The sequence below is a fragment of the Somniosus microcephalus genome, chromosome 6 (genome assembly GCF_052327205.1).
Source record: "Somniosus microcephalus isolate GS21.2 chromosome 6, FLI_Smic_1.0, whole genome shotgun sequence".
In the NCBI taxonomy this organism is placed as follows: domain Eukaryota; kingdom Metazoa; phylum Chordata; class Chondrichthyes; order Squaliformes; family Somniosidae; genus Somniosus; species Somniosus microcephalus.
The window spans coordinates 211400163-211424729 of NC_140992.1; positions in this window are offsets into that span (position 1 = coordinate 211400163).

Below are 24567 nucleotides of genomic sequence, written 5' to 3' on the forward strand. Positions count from 1 at the left end.
GGAGCGCTTCAGCTTGAAGAGAGACTGGACAGGCTGGGTTTTTTTTCCTTAGAGCAGAGAAGGCTGAGGGGGGGACCTGATTGAGGTGTACAAAATTATGAGGGGCATAGATAAGGAAGATAGAAATAAACTTTTCCCCTTATTAGTGGGGTCAATAACCAGGGGGCATAGTTTCAAGATAAGGGGCAGGAGGTTTAGAGGGGATTTGAGGAAAAACTTTTTCACCCAGAGGGTGGTTGGAATCTGGAAGTTACTGTCTGAAAGGATGGTAGAGGCAGGAACCCTCACAACATTCAAGAAGCATTTAGATGAGCACTTGAAATGCCATAGCATACAAGGCTACGGACCAAGTGCTGGAAAATTGGATTAGAATAGACAAGGCTTGATGGCCGGTGTGGACACGATGGGCTGAAGGGCCTCTTTCTGTGCTGTATAACTCTATGGCCTAGAAATTCAGTATAGCCACGTTTGGGGCGCTACAGCTGGGCGGCCGCTAAAGTTTGCGCCCGGCGCAACTTCGCGCCACCTTCGCCGATATTCAGTGACATCGCCCCAAGAGGTTGCTGCTGCGCTAAAACAGGCGATGCATGACTATCATTAGGCACTAAGCTGGCGGCCCGGGGCGATACCCCCGAGGGCGGGCGCAGCGCAGGTTCGGCGAGTTGCTGATTGACGGCAGACACTCTGGCGTCGGTGAGCTCTTAAAGGGGGAGGGTGGATTTGTTTGCCTGCCATGCCCTGCACACTGCAGCCCTGAAGCAAGGCCTGACCACTGCTGCTTGATCTGTACAACACCCAGGACTATGGAGGAGGCCAACGTTTGCACCCATTGCAGCCCCCATTATATGTTTCCAATCAATGCTATGGCTCTGAAGTTAAAGACAAGTGCAAAGCTGTGGCCTGAAGCCACAAGTACCTGTGCGAGTGTTGAGCCAAACCAGAAAGCTCTCCACCTTTGTCTCTCTGCAAAGATCCGTCTCTCACAAAGAAGGAGTGTTGCAAAATGGCTGCCATTTCTACTGCAGGAGGAGTGCCCTTTAATTTGCGCCCCCCTCGCCCCGCAGCGACTGGGAACCGTTCCCCTCTACCAGTCGCTAGGGGCGCCAGGCGCACAATAGGCCGGTGCCACTGAATTTCCGGTTTGGGGCGCACAAAGGGCGTTGCACGATGAAATGACGTCAGGATCTGCGCGCGCAGCTGAGCGCACACAAAGGCTTTGCGCCGCCGCTAAATCTTTACTGAAGTTGGGGAGAGGCGCAGATCGCGCTGCGCCCGGCCGCTAGCCGCCTAGCGCCCCACATCTCCTCCTCCTAAGGCGCTAGCGGCTGGCGCAAACAACTGAATTTCTAGGCCTATGACTCTAGTACTGACCCCTTGGAAACACCACCGTGCACCTTCCTCCAGTCCGAAAAACAACTGTTCATCACTACTCTCTGTTTCCTGTCACTTAGCCAATTTCGTATCCATGTTGCCACTGTCTCTTTTATTCCATGGGCTTCAATTTTGCTGGTAAGCCTATTATGTGGCACTTTATCAAACGCCTTTTGGAAGTCCATGTACACCACATCAACCACATTGCCCTCATCAACCCTCTCTGTTACCTGATCAAGAAACTCAATCAAGTTAGTTAAACACAATTTGCCTTTAACAAATCCATGCTGGCTTTCCTTAATTAATCCACACTTGTCCAAGTGACTGTTAATTTTGTCCGGATTATTGTTTCTAAAAGCTTCCCCACTACCGAAGTTAAACTGACTGGCCTGTAGTTACTGGGTTTACCCTTACACCCTTTTTTGAACAAAGATGTAACATTTGTAATTGTCCAGTCCTCTGACACCACCCCCCGTATCCAAGGACGATTGGAAGATTATAACGAGTACCTCTGCAATTTCCACCGTTACTTCCCTCAGCATCCTAGGATGCATCCCATCTGGTCCTGATGACTTAGCTACTTTAAGTACAGCCAGCCTTTCTAGTGCCTCCTCTTTATCAATTTTTATCCCATCCAGTATCTCAACTACCTCCTCTTTCACTATGATTTTGGTAACATCTTCTTCCTTGTTAAAGACAGATGCAAAGTACTCATTTAATACCTCAGCCATGCCCTCAGCCTCCATGCGTAGGTCTCCATTTTGGTCCCTAATCAGCCCCATCCCTCCTCTTACTAGCTAATTACTATTAAATGCCTATAGAAGACCTTTTGATCTCCTTTTATGTTAGCTGCCAAACTATTCACATACTCTCTCTTTGCCCCTTTTACTTCCTTTTTCATTTCCCCTCTGAATTTTCTATATTCAGCCTGATTCTCACTTGTATTCTCAACCTGACATCTGTCTTACGCCCCCCTTTTCTGCTTCATCTTACTCTCTATCTCTTTCGTCATCCAGGGAGCAGTTTGGATTCGCTACCTTTCTCTGAAGGGATAATTACAAGTCCTAGCCCTTTTTGGGCTACCCCAGATCAAGCGTATTCCCCAGACGTTCACCTTCAACTAAAGTTAGAGATAGTTGAATTCTATAAGATGCTTAAATGGGCCTAAAGCTTCAGGCTATCTCTCCCTAAAGGAAAGGAATGACTGAAGATGTTACCGTCCTCCGGATAGCACTTTTAATAAGTTTAACTAGACTGTAACCTTACGGATATTATGAGGGTCCGGAATACCCCCCAGAATTCTGCAACTCCTTACAAAAGAGTGTACAGAAATTGGGTTCGCGAGATTGATACAGAAATACTCTGTGAGACAATTCTAAAAATATATAGATTTATTTAAGAACCGACATTCATTTAACAGCTGTTGAGTCAGTCGCAACATTAACAATTCAAAATACAAATAGCTTACATTTCTTATCAGAGATCCATATTCTCAACTCTTAACTTCGTTACATTTCCACACTTCTACTTACTCTTAATCCAGAATATCCACCAAAATCAAATACCTTGATTACCCGAGACTCAGAGTTGTAGGCTTACAGAGTGGTTCTGAAGCCGAGAATCGCTTGCCCGTCTCCAGCGACTTCTGACTTTCTGTTTGAAAAGCTCTTATTTTTATATTCTTTTTTAGTGGTTTATTCTTTGAAGTTTTCTGCTGATGTAAGCTAATTATCTTATTCATTCTCTCTGTTGACTTCTTTCTGATCTTATTGTCATTTCAGCTGCCAACTCTCAGACTTCTGTCTCTACCTTTAGGTGTTCAATAGTTATCATAAAAACAATATGACAGTAGTATTTATTTGATGTCATTCTTATCGAAGATCTTTCATTCAATTCTTAATATTGGCTTAACTGGTTATAACCACAGATGTTGTGACTCCGTGGTGTTCCAAGTTCAATACAAAAACAATGTAATTGCTTGGTGCATCTATTGAAGTCATATCTTCAAGTGTTCTGCAGGTATCATATTTACTACATGTAAATTAAAGACACTTCAACTAGAGTGGTTGCTTGTTTTCTAGCTATCTCAATTGGTTGCATATTTAATCGTGCTTCCTGTCTTATTTGATGTTACTTTAACAAAGGCACATGGTTTTTTAATATTCTGTGTTTCTGTTTCACGTGTTAGTTCTTAACACTTTACTTGGGTTATTCCATTGTGTTGGTTCCAAACCGCAGACCTTTCGGAAGCACCAAACTGCTATTTCAATAGGGCCTTTGTATTAGCATTAACAATCAATTCCCATTTCAAAGCTTGTTGTGTTTACAACTTGTGTTATCAAACCATCCCATCTCAGAAGCCTGTTTTCTGTTTGCAGGCTGTGTCTCCAAGGCTTTCCAGACTTTTAAACCCAGTATGTCTTATATTAATAATATCAGAAATCTGTTCATATTATGGTGTATCTCTTGGAATATGGCTTATTCTGTCACATCCCCTCGTGGGAATGTACCTCGACTGTACCTGAACAATCTCCTCTTTAAAGGCAGCCCATTGTTCGATTAGGTTTGCCTGCCAATCTTCGATTCCAATTTACCTGGACCAGATCCATTCTCAACCCACTGAAATTTGCCTTCCTCCAATTAAGTATTTTTCCTCTGGATTGCTCCCTATCCTTTTACATAGCTAATCTAAACCTAAAGCGCTTTGAGACATCTGGTGATCATGAAAGGTGCTATATAAATGTAAGTCTTTCTTTTCTTTCTTTATGATACTGTGATCACTGTTCCCTAAATGTTCCCCTGCTGACACTTGCTCTACTTGACCCACCTCATTTCCCAGAACCAGATCCAGCAATACCTCCTTCCTCATTGTACAGTAAATGTACTGATCAAGAAAGTTCTTCTGAACGCAATTCAGAAACTCTCTGCCCTTTACACTATTATTATTCCAGTCTATATTAGGATAGTTGAAGACCCCCATTATCACTACTCTATAGTTCTTGCACCTCTCTGTAATTTCCCTGCAAATTTGCTCCTCTATAACCTCTCACTAGTTGGCAGCCTATAAAATACACCAATAGTGTAATGGCACCTCTATTGTTTCTCAACTCTAACCAAATAGATTCTGTCCTTGACCCCTCCCTCTCCAGCACTGTAACACTGTAATATTCTCCTTAATCAATATTGCCATGCCACTTCCTTTCTTTCCTTCCCTATCTTTCCTGAACACCTTATATCCAGGAATATTTAGTACCCAATCCTGCCCTTTTTTGAGTCAGATCTCCGTTATCGCCACAACATCATTTTCCCATGTGTCTATTTGCATCTGCAGCTCACCAACCTTATTTATCACACTTTGTGCATTCACACACATGCACTATAAACCTATCTTAGACCTTCCTGTATTCTCGCTTGGTCTGACTCCACCTAATACCGTACTATTTCTTACTCTAGTGCTATCTGTCTCTCCCAATCATTTGTGCATCTTGTTTCTCCTTTCTAATGCTACATCCTAGTGCCCATCCCCCTGCCAAATTAGTTAAAACCCTCCCCAACAGCACTAGCAACCCCTTCCCGCGCCCCCCCCCGCCTGCCGTGAGGACATTGGTTCCGGCTCTGTTGAGGTGCAACCCGTTTGGTCTGTACAGGTCCCACCTCCCCCAGAATTGGTCTCAATGTCCCAGGAATCTAAAACCCTCCCTCCTGCACCATCTCTCCAGCCATGCGTTCATCTGCTCTATCCTCCTATTTCTATACTCACTAGCTCATCGCACCAGGAGTATTCCGGAGATTACTATACTATTACTATTCTTGTATACAAAGCCATCATCCTTCCCACCCTTTTATATGGAGCTGAAACCTGGACTACGTACAGTAGACATCTCAAAGCCTTAGAGCAATACCACCAACGCTCTCTACGCAAAATCTTGAGGGTCAGCTGGGAGGACAAGCGTACCAACTGGAGTATACTTGAAGAGGCCAATATCTACAGCATCACTACGCTCATCATGCAGCATCAACTCCGATGGATTGGACATGTCATTCGCATGTCAGACTCACGTCTCCCAAAACAGGTTCTGTACTCCCAGTTGAAGGAAGGGCAGAGGACTCCTGGTGGTCAAAAGAAGCGTTACAAAGATAACATCAAAGTAATCCTTAAAAAGTTCCATATCGATATTAATAACTGGGAGGAAATCGCACTGGACAGAGACAATTGGAGAAAATGCATCCACAATGGTGCCGCACTACCCGAAAAGAATCTCCAGCATGCCGCTGAGGATAAACGCCAACGCCGTAAGGAGAGACAACAACTTAAGAAGACCCATACTCCAGTCACTACCAATAGTCTTACATGCCCACACTGTAGTAGAGTCTGTGGATCTCGGATTGGCCTCCACAGCCACCTGAAGACCCACAAGTAGATGACTGATGAAGGACATACCATACTCGAATTCGAGTGGTCACCGATGATGCCTACCTTTGAGATCCTGCTTTTTAATTTCTTTCCTAGCTCACTAAAATCTGCCTGCAGGACTTCATCCCTCTTTCTACCTATGTCGTTGATACCTCTGGCTGTTCACCTTCCCCCCTCAAAATGTTCTGCAGCTACTCAATGTCATCCTTGACCCTGGCACCGGAGAGGCAACATACCATCCTGGAATCATGTCTGCAGCCGCAGAAATGCCTATCTGTTCCCATAACTATCGAATCCCCTATCACTATTGTTTTCTCGATTTTCCTCCTCCCCCCATGTACAGCTGAGCCACCCATGGTGTTGTGGACTTGGCTCTGGCTGTACTCCCCAGAGGAACCATTGCCCTCACCAGTATTCAATCCTGCTTGCACTCCACTCCATTTGTGTTCTCCAAGCTGTCTCCAAGCTCCGTGCTCAAGCTTCAAGAAAACAGAGCACAGAGGAAATTAATCCCCTTATAGACAGGTAGGAATGAGATGGGGGAGAGAAGAGGTGTTCCAGCAGAGAACATAATAAAATATTTGCATATTTATAAAAAGTCTCCTCCAAAATGCACAAAAGAAAGTGTCAACAATAAACACTTTCTGATGGGGGAGTGGGCAATTGTCTGAGCCCAACCGCCAGAAAATAGAGTTTCCGATAGTTTTATCAGCACAATCTGGGTGAAATCGGCCAAACCAGCGCAAAAGATCAGGAATTTTAAACGTAAGTTACGTCGAACGTAAATCGAGTTCACGCAAACTTTAACTTTGGTTTAAAAATCATTTTGCCCGAAGCCAGCCCCACCCACAAAACTGGCCACGCCCCCAGATTGAAATAATGAGCATGGCGAGTTTCCGCTGATTGCGCCTGTTTGTGACCACTCAAGGAGGGTCTTCAAATTAAGCATGTTTTCTTAAGTGCAAAGGCTCTAATAGGCACGTTTTAAAAGATTTTACATATCAAAATATATGTAATTTACTAAGAAACTGACTAGCGTGCAACAATGAAACTAGTAAATGGTTCAGTATAGTTTTTAAAGTCTTTTTCAGTTATTTGAAATCAGGTTACTCATAGATAGAAGGCTGGTCATCCTTATTAAAAAATGCTTATTTTTTGTGATAAACCCATTTTCAGCTGTATTAATAAAAATGCACCAGGTTAACACTCTTAAATACATCAATGAATATATATTAATTATGAAAATAAAATAAACAATGACATTCTATTACACTGACCAATTGCGGTGGTTCATGGAAGATTTTATGCTTGCACTTCGCAAATTAATTTTAGCGGAAACTTGAACGGTAACCTAACCAGCACAATTTCAAGCGCAAATTGCGCCCAATTTGCTGATTGTGCCCAAAGAGGAAAATCTACCTTTTGTGTCTTTTTAAAAATTCGTTCCTGGGATGTGGGCGCCGCTGGCAAGGCCAACATTTATTGGACATCCCTAATTGCCTTTGAGAAGGTGGTGGTGAGCCGCCGCCTTGAACCGCTGCAGTCCGTGTGATGATGGTACTCCCACAGTGCTGTTAGGTAGGGAGTTCCAGGTTTTTGACCCAGCGACGATGAAGGATCGGCAATATACCTCTAAGCCAGGATGGTGTGTGATTTGGAGGGGAACTTGCAGATGGTGGTGTTCTCATGCGCCTGCTGCCCTTTTCCTTCTAGGTGGAAGAGGACGCGGGTTTGGGAGGTGCTGCCGAAGAAGCCTTGGCGAGTTGCTGCAGTGCATCTTGTAGATGGTGCACACTGCAGCCACGGTACGCTGGTGGAGGGAGTGAATGTTTAAGGTGGTGGATGGGGTGCCAATCAAGCGAACTGCTTTGTCCTGGATGGTGTCGAGCTTCTTGAGTGTTGCTGGAGCTGCACTCATACAGGCAAGTGGAGAGTATTCCATCACACTCCTGACTTGTGCCTTGTAGATGGTGGAAAGGCTTTGGGGAGTAAACAGGTGAGAAACTTGCCACAGAATACCCAGCCTCTGACCTGCTCTTGTTGCTACAGTATTTATGTGGCTGGTCCAGTTAAGTTTCTGATCAATGGTGACCCCCCAGGATGTTGATGGTTTTGCGAATGCCATTGAATGTCAAAGGACAGTGGTTAGACTCCTGCTTGCTGGAGATAGTCATTGCCTGGCACTTGTGTGGCACGAATGATACCTGCCACTTATCAGCCAAAGCCTGAATGTCGTCCAGGTCTTGCTGGCGAGCATAGACTGCTTCATTATCTGAGGAGTTGCGAGTGGCACTGAACACTGTGCAAACATCACCGAACATCCCCACTTCTGACCTTATGATGGAGGGAAAGTCATTGATGAAGCAGCTGAAGATGGTTGGGCCTAGGACACTGCCCTGAGGAACTCCTGCAATGATGTCCTGGGGCTGTGATGATTGACCTCCAACCACCACAACCATCGTCCTTTGTGCTACGTACGACTCCAGCCAATGGAGAGTTTTCCCCCCTGCCTCCCATTGACTTCAGTTTTACTAGGACCCCTTGATGCCACACTCAGTCAAATCTTCTTCTTCTTAGGCAGTCCCTCAGAACTGAGAATTACTTGCTTCCACACTAAAAATGAGTTCTCAGGTGATTGATGAGTCCAATGCGGGACCTAAAGTCTCTGTCACAGGTGAGGCAGACGGTGGTTGAAGGGGCGGGTGGGTGGGGTGCTTGGGTTGCCATGCGCTCCTTCCGCTGTTTGCGCTTGGCTTCCGCTTGCTCCCGGCAAAGATACTCGAGGTGTTCGGCGCCTTCCCACATGTTTCTCCTCCACTTTGTGCAGTCTTGGACCAGGGATTCCCAGGGATATTGCACCTTTTCAAGGAGGCTTTGAGGGTGTCCTAGAAGCATTTCCTCTGCCCACCTAGCGCTCTCTTGCCGTGTCGGTGCTCCGAGTAGAGCACTTGTTTTGGAAGTCTTGTATCGGGCATGCGGACGATGTGGCACATCCATCGGAGCTGATCGAGCGTGGTCAATGCTTCGATGCTGGGGATGTTGGCCTGAGCGAGAACACTGACATTGGTACACCTATCCTGCCAATGGATTTGCAGGATCTTGCGGAGGCATCATTGGTGGTACCTCTCCAGTGCTTTGAGGTGCCTGCTGTACATGGTCCATGTCTCTGAAGCATACAGGAGGGCGGGTATCACTACTGCTCTGTAGACCATGAGCTTGGTGCTGGGTTTGAGGCCCTGGTCTTCAAACACTCTCTTCCTCAGGCGACCGAAGGCTGCACTGGCACACTGAAGGCGGTGTTGGACTTCGCCATCGACATCTGCCCTTGTTGGCAGTCGGCTCCCGAGGTATGGAAAGTGGTCGCGTTGTCCAAGGCCTCGTCATGGATTTTGATAATCGGGGAGCAGTACTGTGTGGCAGGGGCAGGTTGGTAGAGGACCTTTGTCTTATGGATGTTTAGTGTAAGGCCCATGCTCTCGTATGCTTCGGTGAAGGTGTTGATGATGGTTTGGAGCTCAACCTCAGAGTGTGCGCAGACGCAAGCGTCGTCTGCATACTGTAATTCGATGACAGAGGATGGGACAACCTTGGATCTGGACTGGAGGCGACGGAGTTTGAACAGTTTCCCGTTTGTTCTGTGGATTAGCTCCACTCCAGCGGGGAGCTTACTGAGGGTGAGATGGAGCATTCCAGCCAGGAAGATCGAGAAGAGCGTTGGTGTGATGACACAGTCTTGCTTGACCCCTGTCCGTATGTGAATTGGGTCTGTGGTGGATCCGTTGGTCAGGATCACGGCTTGCATGTCGTCGTGAAGCAGTGGAGGATGGTGACAAACTTTTGAGGGCAGACGAATTTTAGGAGGACACTCCATAATCCCTCACGGTTGACGGTGTTGAAGGCCTTTGTGAGGTGAAAGAAGGCCATGTACAGCGGTTGGTGCTGTTCTCTGCATTTCTCTTGTAGTTGACGCGCGGTGAAGATGATGTCCATTGTGCCCCTTAGTGGGCGGAATCCGCATTGCGACTCTGGGAGGAGCTCTTCAGCCACTGGGAGAAGGCGATTGATGCCACACTTGGTCAAATGTTGCCTTAATGTCAAGGCCAGTCACTCTCACCTCACCTCTGGAATTCAGCTCCTTTGTCCATGTTTGGACCAAAGCTTTAATGAGGTCTGCAGCCGAGTGGTCCTGACGGACCCAAAACTGAGCATCAGTGAGAAGGTTATTGGTGAGCAAGTGCTGCTTGATAGCTCTGTCGACGACACCTAACATCACTTTACTGATAATTGAGAGTAGACTGATGGGTCAGTAATTGGCTTGATTGGATTTGTCCTGCTTTTTGTGGACACGACATACCTGGGCAATTTTCCACATTGCCGGGTAGATGCCAGTGTTGTAGCTGTACTGGAGCGTGCCTAGTTCTGGAGCACAAGTCTTCAGCGCGACAGCCGGGATGTTGTCGGGGCCCATAGCCTTTGCTGTATCCAGTGCGCTCAGCCGTTTCTTGATATCTCGTGGAGTGAATCGAATTGGCTGAAGACTGGCTTCTGTGATGGTCGGGACCTCAGGAGGAGGCCGATATGGATCATCCACTCGGCACTTCTGGCTGAAGATGTTTGCAAATGCTTCAGCCTTGTCTTTTGCACTCGTGTGCTGGGCTTCACCATCATTGAGGATGGGGATATTCATGGAGCCTCCTCCTCCCGTTGTTTAATTGTCCAACACCATTCACGACTGGATGTGGCTGGAGCCTTGACTACTGCCTCAATCTTTTCAGGGGACTTATGTAACCCCTCTTCATCGATGACATGGCCACAATACGAGATCTGCTTCTGGAAAAACTCGCACTTGTGGCGATTAGCTCGTAGCCCATATTCCTTTAATCTGGTGAGCACCTTCTCCAAGTTGGCGAGGTGATCACTGTCATTTTCGCCCGTGACCAGGATGTCGTCCAAATAACACTGGGTCCCTGGAATCCCTTGCAGGACTTGATCCATCGCCCTTTGTCAAATAGCCGGAGCCGATGCTACCCCGAACACCAGCCGGTTGTATTGATAGAGACCTTTATGAGTGTTGATCGTGAGGTACTGTTGCAAGGCTTCTTCTACCTCCATTTGCAAGTACGCCTGGGCTAGTTCAATTTTGGTGAAGCGTTTACCTCCAGATAGCGAGGCGAAAATATCCTCAATTCGTGGAAGCGGATATTGTACCGTGTGAAGGACTGGGTTCACTGTCACCTTAAAATCCCCACAGATGCGGACCTTCTTTGGTTCCCCAGGTGTATTACTCAACGACCTCTTCATTACAGGAACGATGGGTGTAGCCCACTCGCTCCAGTCTACTTTGGACAGTACTCCTGAATGTTCCAACCCTTCCAGCTCTGCTTCGACAGCTGGTCTGATCGCATAAGGCACTGGTCTGGCCTTAAGAAACTTTGGGCTTGCATTTTCCTCTATTTTAATCGTTGCTGTTATGCCTTTTAGTGTTCCCAGTCCTTCCTGGAACACTTCTTTTGCGTCAGTTAGCATTTTTGACAGTCGTCCAGGTGTGACGTCGTCATCCTTTTTGGCCTCAACCTTCAGTGTCTGTATGGAATGCCAATCTAATTGTATCTTCCGGATCCATTCACACCCTAGCAGTGGTGGTCCTCCATCTGGCAATACATATAAATCCATTTTAGGTATTTCCTGGCCTTTGTATATCACTTTCACCCTTATTTTTCCTTTGGGGTAGACTTTTTGCCCCGTGTACGTCTTCAAGACAACCTCTGTAGCTTTCAAGGGTATATGTGAAAATAGCCGCTTGTAGTCCCTTTGGTTTATGACTGTTAGGGCTGATCCTGTGTCCAATTCCATTTTCACTTGGACTCCGTCTATCTTGAGTGTAACCCAGATAGTCTGGTGATCCTCCATTTTGGTTACCTTATGTAGTTTCAGGCAACCCAACTCCGTGCTTCCGGAGTCTGTGTCACTTTTCTGTTCGTCTGATCTACTGTCCATCACCTTGTGTACCTTTTTGTACTTCTCCTGTGGAGATTTCTTGCTGTTGGTTTTCTTCCCAGACCTGCAGACTCTTGCTATGTGTCCTGCTTTTCCACACTGTCTGCACACTTGGTCCTTGAACCAACAATCCTTCTGGTCGTGTGTTATTCTGCCGCAGCGATAACACTTCCCTGTTCCATAGGACATTTCATTGGTGCCATATTCTTGCGGTCTCCGTTGTATCTCTGCAGCACCCCTTGAGGCTGCTTCATGTGATACTGCCATACTGAAAGCCTTGTCCAGCGTAAGATCCTTTTCTGATAGAAGCCGTTTCTGGGTTCCTTCACTTTGAAGCCCATACACAAACTTGTCCCTTAACGTATCTGCTAGTCCCACTCCAAACTGGCAGTGTTTCGATAGCTTGCGCAGTTCCATTAAGTACTCAGCATTGCTTTCGTCTTTGTGTTGGTTCCTTTTATAGAACTTAAATCGTTCTGCTATCAGCAGCGGTGTGGGGTTTAAGTGGTCCTGTAGGATTTCTACTATGCTTTCGAAATTCTTATTCACAGGCTTCTCTGGGGTTATTAGGTTTTGCAGTAACCCATAAGCTTTTGCACCCATGGAATTTAACAAAACCAGTGCTTTCCTAGCATCTGGCACTTCATTCGCCCTGCAGTACACCTCAATACGTTCCACATATGTCGCCCAATCTTCGACTTCATTGTCGAACGTAGAGATACTGCCACTCTTCGGCATCCATGGGTGTGATTTAACTGTCAAAAATGGCGTCTCCCGCGCTTTCCCTTCTTCTCCGCTGGCACAAAATGGTGTCTCCCGTGCTTTCCTTTCTTCCTGCGCTCGCCCTTCTTCTCCGCTGCGGCTTCTAAAAATGGCGTCTCCCGCGGCCTTCCTTCTTCTCCGTGGCTCAATGGCGTCTCCCGCACTCTCCCTTCTTCTCCCCACAGACACGGTTCTGCCCTTGAGCCCTGGCTGCACTCTGCACATTTTTTTTTTCTGTGCATCTTTCCCGTTTCCGCCGCTCGGTCCTGAACCCGGCTGCTGCTTTACCCTCTCTCTCTCCGTTTTGCTTTTCCTTGACGCCGCTCGGTTTTCAACCCCCGGCTGCGCCCTGTGCGCTTCACCCTCTATCTTACCCCGTTGACGCTGCTCGGCTTTTTCTCTGCAGCCGGTCAGCTCCAGCCGCCGCTGTCCGGGAAGGGTCTGCGCTGTACCTGGTACCTGTCGTCAGTCTGTTGCTGATCATCGTGGCTGGGGAACCAAGCCCGGCTCTCCACAGCCTCCCCTGCGATGTTCACTCTCTGCCGGACGAATGGGCGGTTGCTCGTGGTCGACGCCCGTGTTTCTGGCCTTGACTTTCTTCCACCGTCCTCCCGGAGCGAATCCTCGAAGGGAAATGCAGAGTTGCAGGTAGATTCGAATTGACACTCGTCGCCACTGTTAGATCCATGATTCTGAGAGTATGATGTTTTTCAATAACCACACAGATGCTGTAACTTAACAATCAACAGGTATTTACTGGAGTAGGGTAGTCTCAAGACTGGGGTACAGAGTCATGCTCAAGGCTTATATACAGGTGTGGTCACTGCCAGTACTACAGTAGACAGGAGCTGTAAAAGTAGTTCTCTCTTAAAGGTACATGCACTGCAGTAGGTGTTAATCAGCAGGAGGTTTCCTTGCCCATGCTTGACCTGAAGCCATGAGAGTTCATGGGATCCGGAGTCAATGTTGAGGATTCCCAGGGCCACTCTCTCCCGACTGTATGCCACTGTGCTGCCACCCCTGGTGGGTCTGTCCTGCCGGTGGGACAGAACATACCCAGGGATGGTGATGGTGGAGTCTGGGACAGTGGCTGAAAGGTATGATTCTGTGAGTATGACTATGTCAGTCTGTTGTTTGACTAGTCTGTGGGACAGCTCTCCCAATTTTGGCACAAGTCCCCAGATGTTAGTGAGGAGGACTTTGCAGGGCCGACTGGGCTGGCTGTGCCATTGTCGTGTCCAAAGCTGGTGCCTAGTTCGTCCGGTCTTATTCTTCTTATTGCTTTTTGTCGTGGTTTGTTAGAACTGAGTGGCTTGCTTGGCCATTTCAGAGGGCAGTTAAGAGTCAACCACATTGCTGTGGATCTGGAGTCACATATAGGCCAGACTGGGTAAGGTCATTAGATGTCTACTGAACTCTCATTCTCCCTCAGAAATATCTAAATGTGCCACTGAGGGGGCGGCAGAGCTTATGACAAATTTGTGGTCCAAAGAAGTTTTGAGATCTAATCACCAGAATAAGTTCATTTCTGACATTGTCACTCCAGCCTGTCACAATACTCACAATAGTGTGAAAGAAATGGAAATGTGTTGCTGTATGCTATCTGCTTCTACCTACCACTTACCCACAGATGCAGGAAGAGGTCATTGCTGTTTGCAATGAAATATAGTGGGTGGAAAAAAGTGCTCATTATATGGGTTAGACTGTGGAACCTCAAAAAATGTACTGTTCACAGAAAGTTCACACAATGACAGCTATACGTTTGCACTTACCCATAGATTATTATCTCTGCTTCTGGCGCTAAAGTTGCAGGACACAAGAGTGACGAGTGCAACACTGGATGAAGTTGCACAGTTATCTCCTTCCATTGCTACTGGGCAGTTCCCTTTGGGGCTCTGTGGCGTCAGTGACAAAGAGGGTCTCTCTGCTCTGTCTCACTGCCTGCAACAGTATGTTATCTGTGAAACTGAATGGCTTCTGCCTTCCTGCAGATCTGATCGATATCTTCTCTGAACTTTGCTGCAGCAAAGATGATCACGAAGATATACGTGGCAGCATGCTATTTCCCATCCCCAAGAGGCAAGCTCCCGATCAGATGTGTTTCTCACACTTGGACCTCACCCTAAATGCTGACCATGGTAATTATAGCAGGGCCATTGATGTTGGGTGGTTGTGGATCACCCCACTTCCAGTCAGACTTGGCAATCATAACATCCAAGCTTACGCCTCTCATCAGTATTCTCAGCTTCATATTTTTATGCACTGTTCATTCAGTCCCACATTGTACCCTGGATTTACATGGATTTTAGTTCATTTAGTGGTTCTGGTCAACTTTCCTGTCCCTAAGCCAACACCACCAAAAGCAGATGAACTGGTCATTTGCTATTTGTGGCATCTTGCTGTGTGCAAATTGGCTGCTATGTTTGACGGCATAACAACAGCAGGGCACTTCAGATGTAATTCATTGATTAGGAAGCATTAGGGGAGATCCTGAGAATGTGATAAGGTACTAAATAAATGTAAGTTATTTTCTTAGTCTTTGAGAAGAAACTTTGCCATAAGCCTTCTGGAAGTTCAAACAAACTATGCCATAGGGACATCCACTATCTTTTTTATTTTTTATTTATTCAAAGAAGTCAAGGAGGTTTGCCAGAAAGAACAGTACCCTCTTAAGTATATGCTAACCAATATTTATTAGGTTATAGGGGTGTATGTACACTAATCTGATGAAGGTGGCAGGACAAGTTGAGAAGGCTGTTAAAAAAGCAGATGGGATCCTTGGCTTTACTAATAGAGGAATAGAATACAAAAGCAAGGAAGTTATGCTAAACCTTTATAAAACACTGGCTAGGCCTCAGCTAGATTATTGTGCTCAATTCTGGGCACCACACTTTAGGAAGGATGTCAAGGCTTTGGAGAGGGTGCAGAAGAGATTTATTAGGATGGTACCAAGGAGAGGGACTTCAGTTACGTGGAGAGACTAGAGAAGCTGGGATTGTTCTCCTTAGAGCAGAGAAGGTTAAGAGGAGATTTGATAGAGGTGTTCAAAATCATGAATGGTTTTAATGGAGTAAATAAGGAGAAACTGTTTCCAGTGACAGAAGGGTCAGTAACCAAAGGACCAGAGGCAACATGAGGAAACATGGTGGAAGCAGATTCAAGAGTAACATTCAAAATGGAATTGGATGAATACTTGAAGGGAAAAAAATTACAGGGCTATGGGGAAAGATCAGTGGTGTGGGACTAATTGGATAGCTCTACCAAAGAGCTGGCACAGGCATGATGGGCGAATGGCCTCCTTGTGTACTTTATCATTCTATGATCCTATTACTATACAGGCAGTCCTCTAACCTACTGCTTAGTATAGTTTTACATTATTTTCTTTGGCATTGCTGCAAGGCTAACAAGCCTATAGTTACTTGTGCCAGGTTTGTCTCCTAAAACCTGCAAGTTGAATAGAAATGATTCATCTTTTGCTCTTTACAATAAACATAGGCCAAACCCTTTTGTCTGTGTTAATTTTGGAAGATTATAGTTAGGGCATCTGCAATGTACTCATCTACTTGCTTTAAAACCCTGGGATGACAACCACCTGGTCCTGGGGATTTGTCAATCTTTATTGCCATTATTTTCTTCATTACTGTTATTTTACTTACATTAATTTTATTGCGTCCCTGTCCCTGATTTACTTTCCTTGGGATTTCCGGCATGCTATCCTCGTCCTCTACTGCAAATACTGACGCAAAGTAATTATTCAACATGTCCGCCATTTCCTTACTATCATTGATAATATCACCGCTTTCAGTTTTTAAGGGGCCAACATTGCTCCTGACTACCCTCTTTTTTCTAATATAATTGTACAAAAAATTTGTGTTGATTTTGATATCCCTTGCAAGTTTCCTTTCATATCTCTTTTTGTAGCTCTTACAACTGACTAGTTAATTGAAGCAGTAAAATAAAATATATATTTTTCTATTTGGATGCTGTCTCACAGGGATTAAGGGGTATTTGTAATTCCATAAGGTCTGTGTTCCTACAGATCAGTGGAAACCAGCCTTGTCATCTCCTCTGTTACACATTTTTGGAGAGGGTTGCGGTGCCTTCATGTGAGTTTGATGCTCTGCTAGTTTCCTTCCGTTCATGGCTGGACCCCCAGATCATGGGCGGCATGCTCTTCACCTAGGGGCTGATATTTCCTTAGCCCCCTACTCAGGAACATCTTCTCCACTTCCACTATAATTGATGCGCTATCAATTACTCATAAAAGACTGAGAGTTAAGAGAGTAACGAAAGGCTTTTATTAACAAAAGAATGAAGGTCTGCCTCGAGTGGTCGACCGGGCCAGAAATACAAAGGGCTGGGGAGCAGTCACCTTTATACTAGGACTTGTGGGAGGAGTCAGCCGAGGCATGTCCAGGCATGTACACAGTGGAATACAAACAGTGGTTTACCACATTCACCCCTTGTTTAAAATTGAGTCCGGCGGGGTGAAGTGTATTAAAAGTTAGTGTATTGGAGTCTCTCTGGAGGTCTTGTCTGCCGCTGTGATCGGCGTGGCGACGGCAGGGGTAGTGGAGCTTCCGGCGTCGAGTCCTGCGTGGGCTGTGGCACAGGCGTGTCGTCCTCGTAGATGTCGAGCGGGTCGCGGGGCCCAGGCCTGCCATCTGCTGGGGCTGGATATCGGATCGTGGGGGGGGGTGGTAGTGAGTAGTGGGTTACTGCGGCCCCCGAGGGTGCAAGGTCTCTTATGGAGACTGTGTCCTCCCGCCCGTCTGGGTATGCAATGTAAGCATACTGGGGGTTGGCGTGGAGGAGGTCGACCCTCTCGACCAGGGGGTCCGTTTTATGGGTCCTCACGTGCCTTCTCAGTAGGACCGGCCCTGGGGACGTCAGCCATGGCGGTAGCGATGTCCCCGATGTGGACTTCCTTGGGAAGACAAACATTTTCTCATGAGGGGTGGCGTTAGTGGCAGTGCAGAGCAGTGACCGAATAGAGTGGAGCGCATCGGGGAGCACATCCTGCCAGCGGGAGGTTGGAAGGCCCCTAGACTTTAAGGCTAGCAGGGCGGCCTTCCAAACTGTCGCATTTTCTCTTTCCACCTGTCCGTTCCCCCGGGGGTTGTAACTGGTGGTCCTGCTTGTGGCAATACCCCTAGTTAGCAGGTACTGACGGAGTTCGTCGCTCATAAACGATGAGCCCCGGTCGCTATGGATATAGCTGGGGAAACCGAACAGGGTGAAGAGGTCGTTCAGACATTTAATGACCGTGGCACTGGTCATGTCCGGGCAGGGGATGGCGAACGGGAAACGGGAGTACTCATCAATAATATTGAGGAAGTACACATTGCGGTCGGAGGAGGGGAGAGGCCCTTTAAAATCAACGCTCAGGCGCTCGAAGGGGCGAGTGGCTTTTATCAGGTGGGCCCTGTCTGGTCTATAAAAGTGCGGTTTGCACTCAGCGCAGACTTGGCAGTTCCTGGTCATGGTCCTGACCTCCTCAATAGAGTAAGGCAGGTTGCGGGCCTTGATGAAGTGGAAGAACCTGGTGACCCCCGGGTGGCAGAGGTCATTGTGGAGGGCCCGCAGTCTATCGATCTGCGCGCTGGCGCAGGTGCCACGCGATAGCGCATCCGGGGGTTCATTGAGCTTCCCGGGCCGGTACAAGATCTCGTAATTGTAGGTGGAAAGTTCGATTCTCCACCTCAAGATCTTGTCATTTTTGATTTTGCCCCTCTGCTTGTTGTTAAACATGAAAGCAACTGAACGTTGGTCAGTGAGCAGGGTAAATCGTTTTCCGGCCAGGTAGTGCCTCCAATGACGCACAGCCTCCACAATCGCCTGGGCCTCCTTCTCAACAGCGGAGTGTCTGGTCTCCGGGCCTTGGAGGGTTCGTGAAAAGAAGGCCGCGGGTCTCCCCGCCTGATTGAGGGTAGCGGCCAGGGCAAAGTCGGACGCGTCGCTTTCCACCTGGAAGGGGATGGATTCGTCCACTGCGTGCATGGTGGCTTTGGCAATGTCTTCCTTGATACGGTGGAAGGCTAAGCGGGCCTCTGCCGTCAAGGGAAAAGAGGTGGACTTGATCAGCGGATGGGCCTTGTCCGCATAGTAGGGGACCCACTGGGCATAATAGGAGAAAAACCCTAGGCACCTCTTCAGGGCCTTGAGGCAGTGGGGCAGTGGGAGTTCCATAAGGGGACGCATCCGGTCGGGGTCGGGGCCGATGACTCCGTGTTCCACAACACAGCCAAGGATGGCGAGGCGGTTTGTGCGGAATATGCACTTCTCCTTGTTATATGTCAGGTTCAGGAGTTGGGCGGTGTGGAGGAATTTTTCGAGGTTTGCGTCATGGTCCTGCAAGTCACGGCCGCAGATGGTCACATTGTCCAGATATGGGAAAGTGGCCTGCAACGCATTTTGATCTACCATCTGGTCCATCTCCCTTTGGAAGACGGAGACCCCGTTGGTGACGCCAAAGGGAACCCTAAGGAAGTGGTAGAGGCGGCCGTTTGCCTCAAAGGCAGTATACTGGCGGTCCTCAGGGCGGATAGGGAGCTGGTGGTACGCTGATTTCAGGTCAATGGTCGAGAAGACGCGGTACTGCGCGATCTGGTTGACCATATCAGCTATGCGGGGGAGTGGGTAGGTGTCCAGCAGGGTGTAGCGATTTATTGTCTGGCTGTAGTCGATGACCAGGCGCTGCTTCTCGCCGGTCTTAACGACCACAACCTGGGCTCGCCAGGGGCTGGTGCTGCCCTCAATAATCCCTTCCTTCAGGAGCCGCTCCACTTCGGTTTTAATGAAAACCCTGTCCCCGGCACTGTATCGCCTGCTCTTTGTGGCGATGGGCTTACAGTCGGGGGTGAGGTTAGCAAACAGTGGGGGGGGGGTGACTCTGAGTGTGGAGAGGTTGCACCTGGTGCGCGGCGGGCAATTTGGGAGCTGCTGGCTGCGGACTGTGAGTGGGGGTAGGGGTCCACCGTACGCCATCGTAACACTTTTAAGGTGGCACTGAAAATCTAACCCCAGCAGGACGGCAGCGCAGAGGTCGGGCAGGACCAGAAGTTTAAAATGATCGTACACGGTCCCGTCTACTACGAGTGTCACTACGCAGTAGCCGCCGATGTCCGCCGACTGGGACTCGGAGGCCATAGAAATCCGCTGGTGCGCAGGCAGGACTGGGAGAGAGCAACGCCGCACCGTGTCGGGGTGGATGAAGCTCTCCGTGCTCCCAGAGTCAAAAAGGCAGATTGTATCGTGGCCATTTACCTTAATGTCCATTGTGGAACTGGCCAGCTGGTGCGGTCTCGCTTGGTCCAATGTAACGGATGCCAGCGTAGGGGTCGGTGTGTCGCTGCGGGTATCAGATGAGGCGGTGTTGGGGGCCTGCTGCGTTCCGGCTGTCGTCCAAGATGGCGGCGTCCATGATCCCCATGTGGCTGGAGGCGTCCAAAATGGCTGCTGTACCGGTGGTTTGCACATGGCCGGGGAGGCCCAAGATGGCGGCCCGCATGGCCCACACGCGGCGCTGCTGGGGTTCGGGGTGGCTTTGGCCCTGCAGACGTTAGTGTAGTGTCCCTTCTTCCCGCAGCCCGAGCAGATCGCGTTTTTCGCCGGGCAGCGCGCTCTGGGGTGTTTTGCCTGGCCACAGAAGTAGCATTTCTGGCCTTGGGACACTGCTGCGGTAGTTGGGCCGTTGCTGGGGTGTGGCTGGGGTGGCACGGCGCTATGAGGCGGTCCTACCGTGTCCCAGGCTGTCATTCCCTGCGGCGTCCACAGTGCAGAGGAGTAGGCATCCATGCCCCGGTAGGCTGCATCCAATGATAGTGCGAGTTCAGAGGCCTTGTTGAGGTCGAGGTCACTCTGCTCCAACAGTCGCTGTCGGGTGTAATTGGATCTGTGGCCCGCTACAAAAGCGTCCCGGATAAGTTCCTCTGTGTACACGGCGGCCTTTACATCCTTACAACCACAGGCCCGGCCAAGCACAGACAGTGCCTGAAGGTGTTCCACGGTCGATTCCCCAGGTTGTTGTTTACGACTCCCCAGAAGGTGCCTGGCGTACACTTCGTTCACTGGGCGCGTGTACTGGTCCTTGAGGAGCTTGATAGCGTCCGCGTACGAGGTCGCGTCTTGGATGACCGAGTACACTCGGTGGTTCACTTTGGAGGTCAGGACATCCAGTTTGTCCTCGTCCGATTTGATTGCTGCGGAGGCGGTCAGGAATTTTTCGAAACACTTAAGCCAGTGAGTAAACTTGGTGGATGAGTCCGCCTCCCGTTGATTTAAGTCCAGGCATGCTGGTGTGAGGATCTTCTCCATTATAAAAATTTTGTTAATAAAATTGATGCGCTATCAATTACTCATAAAAGACTGAGAGTTAAGAGAGTAACTAAAGGCTTTTATTAACAAAAGAATGAAGGTCTGCCTCGAGTGGTCGACCGGTCCAGAAATACAAAGGGCTGGGGAGCAGTCACCTTTATACTAGGACTTGTGGGAGGAGTCAGCTGAGGCATGTCCAGGCATGTACACAGTGGAATACAAACAGTGGTTTACCACAATAATAACATAAGAACATAAGAATTAAGAGCAGGAGTAGGCCATACGGCTCTTCGAGCTTGCCCCGCCATTCAATAAGATCATGGCTGATCTTCGGCTCCAATTCCACTTTGCTGCCCTATCCCCATATCCCTTAATTCCTCTGGAGTCCAAAAATCGACCTATCTCAGCCTTGAATATACTCAATGACTGAGCATCCCCGGCACTTTGGGGCAGAGAATTCCAAAGATTCACAACTCTCTGAGTGAAGAAATTCCTCCTCATCTCAGTCTTAAAAGGCTGGCCCCTTATCCTGAGACTATGATCCCTAGTTTTAGACACTCCAGCCAGGGGAAACATCCTCTCAGTATCTACCCTGTCAATCCCCCTCAGAATCTTATATGTTTCAAGGAGATCACCTCTCATTCTTCTAAACTCCAGAGAGTATAGGCCCAATCTACTCAATCTCTCATCATAGGACAACCCTCTCATCCCAGGGGTCAGTCTAGTGAATCTTCGTTGCAATGCCGCTACGACTATCTCGTCTCCTTGCTTCCTTGTGTGTCATACAGAACCCAGTTTCACTTCTCATCTGAACCATCTATAGCCAAACCCCCCAACCCCCACCCCGCCATCTCACCCCCGAGTGACTCTATCTGGGTTGGTGATGGTGAGTGAGAGACTGCATGATGGTGTGGGTGAATTTCTGCTGGCTGTCCTTTCTGTTGAGGTTCCTGCTATTGGGTCACTTTCTGTGTCTGCTTCTTCTTCCCATGGAGAGTAATGCACTGAGTTCCCTGCTAAATCATGTTACTGTTCTGCTCATGTAAGGGTGTCATCAGAGTATGAATGTCAGAATGTGACGGAATAAGCCACATTTCAGAAAGATACACCATAATATGAACAGAATTCTGATATTTATTAATACATGATATACTGGGTTTAAAAATCTAAAGCCTCGGAGACACAGGCTGCAAATAGAAATACAGGCTTCTGAGATAAAGATCAGATTTTTAACAAAGTTGTAAACATACAAGCTTTGAAATGGGAATTAGTTAAATATACTAAAACAATTACCCTATTGAAATGGCAGTTTGGCGATTCCAGAGGGTCTGGAGTTTGGGAATAACACAATGGAAGACCCAATTTAAGGTGTTATAAGCTAACATGTTGAACAGAAACACAAACATTAAAAGAGGCATGTGCCTTTGAAAAGATGACATCAAGTAAAAGAAACACCTGCTGTTCAAATAGTTTTTATGTTAAACTTGGAAGACAGGAAACATAAGGTAACCAATTGAGATAGCTAGAGAAACATAAGGAAACCAACTGAGATAGCTAGAAAACAAGTAAACACTCAGTCAAAGTGTCTTTAATTTATACATAGTAAATATGATATCAACAAGAACACTTTGAAGATATGACTTCAATAGATACACCAAGCAATTACATTGTGTTTGTATTGAACTTGGAGCAGTTAGGAGACTCAACGTCTGCTAAAACCAGTAAAGCCAATATTAAGAATTGAATGGAAAATCTTTGATAAGAATGGCATCAAACAGAAACCATTGCTGTCATATTGTTTTTATGATAGTTTTTGGAACACCAAAAAGTAGAGACATAATTATGCATGCACTAGTTGAATTGACAGTAAGATAGAAAGCATTCAACAGAGAATGAATAAGACAATTAGCTTACATCAGCAGAGAACTTCAAAGAATAAACCACTGCAAAAACAGTATAAAAGATCGACCTTTTCAAACAGAAAGTCAGAAGTCGCTGAATGGGCAAGCATTTCTCAATTTCACAGGCGCGCTCTGTAAGTTTTTAACTTTGAGTCTCAGGTAAACAAGATATTTGATTTTGGTGGATATTCTGGATTTAGAAATAAGTAAGAAATGTAGAAATGTAACAAAGTAAATATTTGAAAATAAGGATCTCTGAGAAATAAGAAATGTAAGCTATTTGTATTTTGAATTGTTAATGTTGCGACTGACTCAACTGCTGTTAAATGAATGTCGACTCTTAAATAAAACTATATATTTTTAGAATTGTCTCAGAGTATTTCTGTATAAACTCACAAACCCAATTTCTGTACACTCTTTTGTAAGGAGTTGCAGAATTCTGGGGGGTATTCTGGACCCTCATAATATCCGGAAGGTTACAGTCTAGTTAAACTTATTAAAAGTGCTATCTGGAGGACAGTAACATCTTCAGTCATTCCTTTCCTTTACGGAGAGATAGCCTGAACCTTTAGGCCCATTTAAGCGTCTTATAGAATTCGGCTATCTCTAACTTAAGTTGAAGATAAACGTCTGGGGAATACGCCTGATCTGGGGTAGCCCGAACAGGGCTAGGACTTGTAATTATCCCTTCAAAAAAAGGTAGATCCTTTTACAATCTTTGAACATTAGCACTGGTTCTACACAAACCAACTATGGGTGCAGGATCTCCCACATCTCATTCCCCTATCACCTCAGCTGAATGGGATCCAAATTTTCTTTTTCTACTGCTGGGTCTGCTGTTCCACATTATGCAGCTTGTTGCTCCAATGAATTATGTGCAATTTCTTTCCTGCATGAAAGCAGAATGGTTGTTACTTTTGGTCACAGGTTAGTTTATTTGACAGCTATTGGAGATTCTGTATGACATCTGTTATGAAGTTTCCACAGTGAAAATGATTCTTCAAAGAACATTTTGTATTGCAGTATTAACTTTCTTGTACCATATGCTGTTTGTTTACGTGTTTCACTTAAATAAACTGTCTATTGCTTTAGAGCTCGAGGCTTGGTCTGATACAGAGTATGTCTTGATGAAAGGGGCACTGACCTAAAACATGTTCCTCTCTCCACAGATGCTGCCTGACCTGCTGATTATTTCCAGCATTTTCTGTTTTTATTTCCAATTTCCAGTATAAGCAGTATTTTGCTTTTGTGTTGTCGCAGAGTATATTCAGTCTGCTTTCTGAAGAGAGGAGAATCAATTGGGGGCAAGTAATACATTCCAATGGCTGCTGTACAGTGTAAGTGTGCTCTGTTGTGATCACTGGGGCTCACTATCATTTACCTAGCTATTAGGCAGAAAAGGGTATACTCCAGATCATAGGAGATCTGAGGTCCACTTATGTGACTGGCCTGTGATGCTGATTTTGAGTGAATATCTAGGGGTCAATTTTAACTCAGCTGTGAGGCGGGCTTTGAGGCATGTGGGGGGTTAAAATTGCAAAAACTGGGGGTCGGGGCCCCCCCGCCTGGTTCCCGACCCCGAGCCATTTTAACCCAGGCATGTCTGATGGTCCTGAATCAGTCCCGCCTCCAACAGGCGGGACTGGTCTTTAAGGCCCTTAATCAGCAATAATTGTCCTTTGTAATCCCATTTCAACAGGCCCTTGCATTTTTAACCCTTTTCCCACGTAAAACACGCCTGGTGGGGATCATGCCTGTGAAACCTGGCGTGAGCACTATTTGCTTGCTGACTATCAGCTGCAGGTC